We start from the raw sequence: 10,337 nt of genomic DNA, 5'->3' as shown, positions 1-10,337 counted from the left end.
TGGCAGGGGTTTGTATTTAAGTAAAATGGTGAATCCACACCCAAGGACTCTCAGATGCCGTCCTGCTCAGACTCCCACAGAACCCGTCATGTCTCAGGGGACGGGGAAGGGCAGAATGGGGTGGGAAGTACAGAAGTACAGGAGCCAGAACCATCATGTGAAAGAACCTTCCACTAGACATGGGCGTGGTGACTGGCAGTTAATCCTGGTGAGATTACTAGTATTAGTGATTGATATGGTTTGGCTGTGTCCCCACCCAAATCCCATCTTGAATTGTAGTTCCCATAGTCCCCATATGTCTTGGGATGGACCCAGTAGGAGGTAGTTTAATCATGGGGGCAGTTACCTTCATGTTGTTCTCATAATAATGAGAGTTCTCATGAGATCTGATAGTTTTACATGGGGCTTTCCCCCTTTGCTTGGCACTTCTCTCTCCTGCCGCCATGTGAAGAAGGACGTGTTTGCCTCCCCTTCTGCCATGATTGTAAGTTTCCTGACCCTCCTAAGCCATGCTGAACTGTGAGTTGATTAAACCTCTTTCCTTTATAAAGTACCCAATTTTGGGTATGTCTTTATTAGCAGCATGAGAAAACACTAATACAGTGATAATTACTTAAAGTAAGGACTTTTATGTGCTAGAGATTGATAGGAGAACTTTACAGTTGAATCTTTGTAACAATTTATGATTTTCATGCTCTCATTTATTTATCATAACTTTGCATCACCATTGTTTCATTATCACCAGGCAGGCTGACTTTTCTTGGTCTTCTAGGGAAGAATTTCATGTATTTAATGACCACACCAACATAAATTACATTGACTATGAAACAGTAGAGAACACAAAGTATTAAAGATGTTATGAAAAGTTTTATTTTTGTCATATAGATACTAAAATTTGATTATAGGCCAAGTGAGGTGGCTCACACCTATAATCCTAGCACTTTTAGAGGCCTACCAGGAGGATCGCTTGAGCCCAAGTGTTTAAGACCAGCCTGGGCAACGAAGCAAGACTGCATCTCTACAAAAAATATAAACAAATAAAATTAGCCAGGCATGGTGGCACATGCCTTTGGTCCCAGCTACTCAGGAGGCTGAGGGGGAGGACTCTTTGAGCCCAGAAGTTCAAGGCTGCAGTGAGCTAGCCAGCCAGCCTGGAAAATAGAGTGAGACCTTGTCTCAAAAAATAAGTAAGGAAGTAAATACACAAAGATATAAAATTTGATTGTAATGGAGGTTTTAGCTTGGATTTCAAGGAAAAGAGGGTTTTTCAAAGGCAAAGATAAAATATTTTAAGGAAGAGTGAAGAAATAGAAGTGAGTGTTTATAAAGATGCCTTTTCTTTACATCCCGGCCCATGACTTCCTGTGTGACACAGAGTGACAGCAGAGGCCCTGACACGGTCTTCATGGCCTCCGAGGCTCCCTTCCCATTCTGTGCCGTGGCAGCATCCCACACCGTTTCTGTTCCTCGGGCACATTTCCTTCTCAGGCCCTCTCACTTGTCATTTCTTCTTCTTGGCACCATCTTTTCCTGAATCCATGCTGGCATCCTTTGAGGTTTCAACCCCAATAACATCTTTTGCATGAGACCTTCTCTGAGTACCTCTTATAAAATAACAAAGAGCACACTTTCCCCCCCACAATATCTAGAGCTCCGGTCTGGAACAGAGGGGCTCCACAGATACCAGATAGGCTAAAGTTGTGAAACTTCCTAAAACTCTTGGGATGATAATTATACTGTTGACCCTTGAATAACCTGGGGCTTAGGGGTGCTGAGCCTTCACACAATTGAAAATCCACATATAACTTTTTGTTTCCCCAAAATTTAACTATGAATAGCCTACTGTTGACCAAAGTCTTACTGACAACATAAAAAGCTGATGAAGACATATTTTATATGTTCTATGCATTACCTACTGTATTCTCCCAAAGAAGTAAGGTGGAGAAAAGAAAATGATATTCAGGAAACCATAAGGAAGAGAAAGTACATTCACCATTCATTAAGTGGAGGTGGACCATCATAAAGGTCTTCATTCTCATCTTCCTTTTGAGCAGGCTGAGGAGGAGTGGGGAGAAGAGGGGTCAGTGTGGCTGTTTCAGAGGTGGTGGAGCGGGTAGAAAACAGACATGTAAGGGACCTGCACAGTGTACATCTGTGCTGTGCACAGGCCAACTCCATTCATTCCCTGGAGAACTCAGCTAGCCCCCAAGGCTTCAGTCACATGGTTTTCTAAGATCTAAGATTAAGGTTCAATATTATGTGAGCTTTGGCATCAGGGGAAATCAAGAGGCCCCAAATGACCTTGCCACCGTCCCCTCCACACTCTGTTCCCTTGGGTGAAACCCCATAGACAAATGACTCCCTCCTCTCAGGGACCAGGCACCAGCTCCACCCGAGCAGAGAGCCTCACTCAGCACCTGGCCGGCCGGCAAAACTGTTCAAGTCAGTCAATTCCATCAATCTTCAGGAGCCAGGCATTGCCCCCCCGTCTTGTTACTACCAAGCCTGCCTCCCGAGGCCCCGCCTCTTCACACGGCTCCCGAGGCACCCTCAAGTGGCCTGCAGTGCCCCTGCCCAGGGCTGTGATTAATAACCTGCTGTCTGTCCATCTGCCCAGAGCCCAGGGTCCTGTGTTCTGCCCTTCCCAGGATTCCAGGGCAGGACCTTTTCTCATCCATGGGAAAAAGAGGTGAGGATTAAATACCCTTTCCAAGAAAGGACTCCAAAGTCTATTTCTCGTGCATCTCCTGCTGTGCCTATCTATTCAGGGTAGTGTCTTGTCAAATCCACACAGGGCAGCTTCTCCATGTTGCTCTCTAACATACCAAGGACAGAGCCCAGCTCAGTACCTGAGGCGACACAGACCCTCCATCAACATTGCATGGGAAAGTTGACGGATGACCTCCCGAGAAGTCAAAGCAGCCCTACACAGGCTGCTCTGAGCATAACGCCCAGCCCAGCTCCATAGCCACACAGGCTCCTGGGGTGGACAGGTGACCTGGTGTTGGATTCGCCAGTGAGAGTGAGTGCAGCCAGCCGTGCAAGTGAGCCCACCAGAGCTACTTTGCTCGGGGTAGGCTGGGGAGATCACCTGTGAGGCTGGAGAGTCAGGGTGGCTTTTCTGGAGACCCTGACCATGAGCCAGCTCAGAGAGGTGCCTGCTGCTCAGCAACTGTCAGGCCTTCAGCATTTAAGGATCTTCACAACATTGTCTTCCTTATACACCTGGCATATTCCTAGTTATCCAATATTTGTCTTTGAACTGAATTAATTTAACTATTTAATAGTCTCATATGAAATTATCCATGAAAATTGTGGGTCTGCTATTTAGATATTTAATTTAATGGTAGGTCAACACTAATTTATGTTTCTGGAAGTCTGACTGGAAAACAAGATGATGCGTGAAAGTTAAAGAGTGTCTGAGAAGGAGGGTAAATTCTGGAATTTCACGTGTTAGGATGTATACACAGAATATATGGAAAATGGCAGGGAAAGAATCATTTGAAGAGAAACCAGCGAGAAATAGCACATGAATTCAAGGACTCTGCATTTTATCCAAGGCCCTGAGACACGGCCACCAACAACAGGTAAGAAGCAGTTCACGGAACCCTAGAGCATAAACCACCCCATTTCCCAAAGGACAGCAATGCCCTGGACCAGGCACTGAACTAAGAAGCACAGTAGGAGGGAAGAAAGGCGTAAATGGGACACAGCAAGGAAATTCAGAGCGGAGGCCCAGGAGCTGGGTCTGGACAATGGAGGGTGACCACCCAGAACACCAGCTGGAGCTGTGGGACCTGGTGCTGCCTCAGGTTCCCACCGCAGTGTGGGCTGGCCAAGGCTCCGGGCAGCTAATTTATGCCATTTGACTTCATTAACCCGTGTGGGGGCAAATATCTCTAAAAGCTGAATGGACACTTTAGGAGTGACATTCCCTAAAACCCCACTCTTTGTGTATCATGGTCCTTAAGAGAAGAGGGGCTGATGGTGTGGGATCTGTGAGGCTGTGGTCAGTCGCTGCATTTCAGGACCTCCAACGCTGCTTACTTTGATCTAAAATATAACTGAAAGAACCACAGGTTTTTAATTCCAGAAGAGGTTACATTCCTGACTCTGTTATTACCATCTGTGATCCTGGGCAGAGTACATCTTCTGTTTGAGTTTTATCAGCCCAAAAAGGGCACCGCGTTACTTCAGAGATGGTGGGAAGAGCACTAAATGAGTGAACGGTGTCAACATCTGAGAAAGATGTGGCCCGTCCCAGGTCAACCACGCATGGTGATTAGAACTATGTTAACCATCAGCTCAGGACCTATGTGGAATTTCCTTCACTTATGAAAACATGTAGAAAAAAATCATTTTCTTAAATGGTGAATGCATCTGAGTACCTTGGAGGAAATTGCTGAGGGAGCATCCAAGTGAAAATCCCCAGCTGCAGCACACACGTGCTCACACAGTCAGTGCACTGAACAGGAAGCCTCCGTGCTCCCACACCATCGGGTTAAAAACAACGTCGTCCCCTTAATTAGACACATGCGTGGCTTCCAAGGGCTTCTGTCCGAGGAGCCTGTGTGCAGCCTTGGATGTTCCTGCTGCCTGTGCTCATTGTCACTCTGAGAGTTTCGTTGGAGTTTGTCCACACCACACTCGCATGAAAGGATGGGTCTTGGGGTGTCTGGCTCACCTCTCATCTCCAGCACTTTAGTTAATAATTGTCTTTCGAAGGAAGAAACACATGTGAAGAGGGCCAACCGCTGGTGGAGCGCGAGGCGCGTACCTGGTATGAACAGGGGCTCCCATGCCCACAGCCTGGTGCCAGTGCCCCCCCAGCAGGTACCCTGTCCCCCAGGCCTGGCGCCTCCACCTAGCAGGCATCCTCTCCCTTAGTCTGGTGCCCCCACCCAGCAGACACACTGGCTCCCATCCTGCCTCCCACCAGCAGGCACCTTGTGACCCTCAGAATGGAACCCCACCCAGCAGACACACTGTCCCCCAGCCTGGCTCCCCCACCCAGCAGGCACTGTCCCCCAGCCTGGTGCCCCACCCAGCAGGCACCCTGAGACCCCCAGCCTGGCACCCAGCAGACACACTGTCCCCCAGCCTGCCCCCCGAGCATGAACACTGTCCGCCAGCTTGAAGCCCCACCCAGCAGACACACTGTCCCACATTCTGGTGCCCCCACCCAGCAGACACACTGGCCCCCATCCTGCCTGCCCACAGCAGGCACCCTGTGACCCCCAGAATGGAACCCCACCCAGCAGACACATTGTCCCCCAGCCTGGCTCACCCACCCAGCAGGCACCCTGTGACCCTAAGCCAGGCACCTCCACCCAGCAGACACACTGTCCCCCCAGCCTGGCTCACCCACTCAGCAGGCACCCTGTGACCCCCAGCCTGGCTCCCCCACCCAGCCTGGAGCCCCACCCAGCAGGCACCTTGTCCCCCAGCCTGGTGCACCCGAGAGGCAGGAGTGGGCTGCACGGGGTCTGAGGAGGGGAGGTGAGGTGAGGTTGTGTTCTAGAAAGCTGGTCATTGGCACTGTGGAAAGCACTGAGGATGGGAAGCTTAGGTGGACCTGAAATAACTGAGGCACGCTTAAACAATGAAGAGTTTATTCGAGCCAAATTAGAGGGATGGCAGGAAACACTTTCAGGGTACCTTGGGAAACGTCCTGGAGAACAAAAGAGAGATCCGAGCTTTTAAGGAAAAGGACAAAGGAGAGGGGGTATTATAGAGGCTGTTTTCAGGATTACCGTCCGCGTGTGATGGTATTTGAGGTGGTGTGGGGGCAGGGACCTGCCTGTGACCGTCTGAAAGGGCCCTTCTGGCTGGCAGGTGTGTGGCTGGGCAGTGACTCAGCAGGAAGTGGTGACCCCTGGGGGGCCCGAAATTCTTCCTTTCAGGCCTGCCTAAGGCTCCAGCCAAAAAGCCCTCCAGGCTGCATCAGAACTTTAGGGGCCATCACTGCCAGGTGGTTATTACTGGTCTGTTGGAATCTGTTGGAAGGGGATGCTCTGCTGGCGGGTGTATTTTTAAAAGTAGCCGCACCTCGGAAATATTTAAGACTCTGCCCCCATGAACATCAGTTAAGCCTGATAACCGATTACAGCTTCCAGCGCCACATTCCCCTTATAGATCCATAATATGAAAATAAATTGCCTTACTGTTACATTACACTGAAAAAAAATTGAAACTGAATTTACAAAAATTTCCAGGGAGTGAATCAATGTTCCACAGCCAGTACAAGGCATTTTCTTCCCAAAACAGGGCCCTTCACCTCAGTTAGAGAATTAATAGCTAATCACCTAGCTGTGTGTGTCACCGTGCTTGGAAAACCCCAGCGCGTTTGGGAGTCGTGAGACTCTTCCCCTCACTTTTTTGTTCCTAAAAATCATAATGGCAAGTGCAGCATCGAGGAACATGACAGATCTGAAATGAATCTGGTGTGAATCCAACGCAGATGTTTTCATATTGTGCTCACCTCTGATTCCACAGGGCCTGATTATTCACTAGTTTTAAAACCCCTTTCATTATTTAGAAATGACAGAGTGGATTAAAGAGAAAACTGTGAAAGGGACAATTATGGGAACAGCATGAAAGCTTTAATGAACAGTTTCCAAATCAGCACCTGTAATAAGGCATGGGCGTCTTCTTCATCGCCCATGGAAATATATAGCGGCATCATCATCTTAATAAAAAGGCCAAAAATACATTTTAACTTCAGCCAACCTCACCTGCTTAATTATTAAATGTGGGGGTGCTTGTAAAAGCACTTAAGTCACTATTCTGGATGAGAAATGTTCCTTATTTTTGTTCTCAGAATGTGAAGGAACTAATCCTCATTCTCATTCAAATAACTTATTGTGCCCGACATCGTGAATGAAGTAAAGAAATGCATGAATTTATCTTATTCTATCTTTTACCATTCATGTTTCTTTCACTCTCAAATTTAGAATTGTGACCAGGTTTACAATTGTTTTATTATTTTTATTTTATACTTCTAAACTATTTACTCCTAAATACATACCAGATATATATCTAAACAATCACGTATTGGTATGTAGAAGTGTATAATAAATAACTGCAAATAACAAGGTCTTTGAGAAAAGATAGATGTACAAAAACTAGATATCCAAATGTGACTTAAAACTCATCATAGCTTTTTGAAAACCTCTATAATCCCTCACAGTAGTTGTTCTCCCTGGGTTGCTTTTAATTATGCAGAGGGTGGCGATTTGAATGGCCACCACATTTGAGTCGCAACACAGATACAGCCACGGTTCATGAAGAGGTGTCTCAGTGATAGTGTGAATTAAAAAAAGAAAAAAAAATTACCTAGTGGAAAGGAAGGCATCACAGAAGTTGGCCAGTGCTTAAAGGTGGCAATGAGACATTGCTGTTGTGCATTTACAAGTGAAGACTGGCCCTCACGTGGGCTTGGAGTTCAACTTTGCTTTGTGAAGAATAAGAGTCTCCAAGCTGATAAAATAACCTGACGTTATTCTCCGGCCAGTGGCATCTGCGGGGGGTATCTGACAGAAGTAAATGTAAAAATAACCCTAAATATCTCATATTTTGGGTGCTCTTATAAATGATATATTTTTCAAAAAATTTCAATTTCCAATCACTTGTTGCTATTACGTAGAAATTCAATGTATTTTTAGGTATTGGCTGCCTGTCCTGAAAACTTGCTAAATTAATGTACTTATCTTAGTAGCTTTTTCCTAAATTCCCTGTGATTCTCTGCATAGAGAAGCACGTCTTCTGAATGGAGGCAGCTGTTGGTCTTTTTCTCCCGGCCTCATTACCCTGGGCAGGATGTCCGGCGTGAGGCTCCTGGGAGGGAGACGGACTGCAGGGAACCCCTCCATCCCATGCTACGCAGGGTGCTGGCTCTGGGGTTTTCATCAAGGCCCTGGAGGAGCTCGAGGAGAAGCTCCCTCGTTCTAGTCCTTGTTTGCTAGCACCTGTTTGTTTTTTGAGTCAGTGTTTGATTTTGTGAAACGTGTTTTCTGCATGTACTGAGGTGGTCACGGGTTTCTCTTTCTATGACTGTAAACAGGACAAATCCATCAATGACACCTGAATGTTCAACCAAGCGAGGAGCTTCTGTTCCCTGCTGGATCGAAACCCTGTGGTTATGAGCCCAGCATCTGTGTTCATGAAGGCTGCTGTGCAGCGGCTCTCGCCTCTGGGTTTGGTATCAGGGTGATGCTGGCTGGATTGTGTGAGCAGGGGAGTGGTCCTTCTCCTTGAGTTTGTGAAGGAATTCGTGGGGCATAGGCATCATCTCGTTCCTATCTTGGCAGGAGTCACAGCACAGCCCTCCGGGCTGAGTTTCTTTGTGGAAACCCTTCCCCACCCTGGACGCTTCCCAGATGGGCCTCGGCCTACCATGGCTGCGGCTGTGGCTTCCCAGTGTCCTCCTGAAACTCCTTCTGAGTGGTGTCTGGACGTCGACAGTGCCTCATCTGTCCGGACACCACGGCCCTGCGTGTCCTGTCCCAAATCTCCCCAGCCCGCAGCCCTGCTCCCTAGCGCTGGAAGGCAGTTCAGGGCTGTCTCGCCGTTTCCTGGAGGTGGCTGTGAAAGGTCCAAAGTAAGTGTTCTCAGCCCTGCGGCCGGTCAGGCCCTTCCTCTGCTGTCTCAGGTGGGAACGGGAGGCAGGGAAGACCCATGGTCTCTAAAAGGCTGTCAGGTCCTGGGAGGGCCCAACGCTGGGCTCATGAACCTGACCTCTGGGGCATGGCCTTTCTCCATGTGCTCTGGGCTGTCTGGAGTGGGAACGGTCCACTCCGCGTGAGCAACAGGATATGGTGCTTATCCAGGTGTGCACAGAGGCCGAGTGCTCCCTGGTAGGTGGTCCCAGGAGCCCCTGACTGTGTCAGGATGAAGAGGTGGATGTGGCTCCTGTCCCTAAACCAACTGAGGCTGCCAGCTCCACCCTCTACCCTGTACAGTGGATCAGGACACCTGCCCGGTCCAACCCACGTCATGGCCTGGAGAAGGAGACCACATCTGGTCATCACAGGCAGCTCAGTCTGCAGGTCGCCAGACAGCCCACAGCCAGCACCCAGGTTTAGGGGGCCCAGGGGGCCATAAGGGCTGACACAGGATAGGCGGCATCTGCCCCAAAAGGCGACCCTGACTCTGGGCTTGCCGAATCCACGTGGGGCTACTGAGACCCCCAGAGATTCCTTACAGAGCCCTGATCACAGGGATACATCAGCCAGCACCTTCTGACCTCCTGGGCCCCACAGGCTGAGGGGGACAGCAGGCATCCTGCAGCCACAGGACAGCCTTGGGTGAAGCTGGGCATCCACAAATCACCCAATAAAGGGTAGGAGTGACCCCAAGTGCAGTGTGCAGACCAGGGTCCAGGGTCCTGCTAAGGCTGCTGTGTTTCCTCTGCAGAGACGTAAACACGATGACGCGCTGGGCTCAGCGGAAGGCTGCCGCCCTCCTCTGTCCAGGACCACAGGACTCCGAAGGCCCCGTGTGTCCTCCTGGGGCCTTAGGGAACTTGGCAGGGCTGCCCACTGGCTCCATCGGCACAAGGCCTTCAGAATTACAAACTTTGGAAGAATTTCTCGAACTATCAGAACAACTGAGGTCCCTGTGCAAGGCTCTGTGGACGTGAGTTGGTCCTGCAACAGGCAACAACGCGTTTGCAGGTGAGGGGAGCCCAGCAAGGGCAGGAGTGGCGTCAGTCTGTCCAGTTACAAAACATAGCAATGGGACAAGATCCAATAGGCCCCGTGTTTGCCAGTAGATACTCGCTCTCTTCCACAACCCGAGCAGGCACCACGCAGGGGAGAGCCGAGGGGTGTGGAATGGACCCCACCTGCACTCACCCCCAGGCCTGTGGCCAGTTCCTCTTTCTGCTTCAGGAAAACATCGCTTTTCCCTGGAACCCAGCGTTTGATTCACCGACTTGCACAGAAAGCAGCCTGGAGACGGCCGTCTTCTTAGCTGGGACACCGGGCACTCCAGGGCTTTCGTTTCCCTTCCTATGGGCATCATCATAGACACGACCTCACACAGTCTGCTTATCACAGTGTAAGCTCTTAGGAAGAACAATCTTCACATCAGCATTTGTTATGAGTGACAGGGGAGGGAGCAAAGCCTCCTCCCCCAACCCATCTTTTTGCATCATTTTTCATCCGTGGAGAAACCCCAGCCATCCCCACCCCCAGGAATGTAAGGACAGAAACTGAAGTCCTCATCATTCTGCCTCTGGTCTTCCTGTTAATAAAAAATAAGTCTGTGTTAATTAGATTTGGAAGATGAGTTTTTCATCCAGGCACTTTTCCCTGAATTATCTTCGTCCACATAAG

The sequence above is a fragment of the Pongo pygmaeus genome, chromosome 12 (assembly GCF_028885625.2).
Source record: "Pongo pygmaeus isolate AG05252 chromosome 12, NHGRI_mPonPyg2-v2.0_pri, whole genome shotgun sequence".
In the NCBI taxonomy this organism is placed as follows: domain Eukaryota; kingdom Metazoa; phylum Chordata; class Mammalia; order Primates; family Hominidae; genus Pongo; species Pongo pygmaeus.
Note: the sequence above shows the minus strand (reverse complement) of the source record.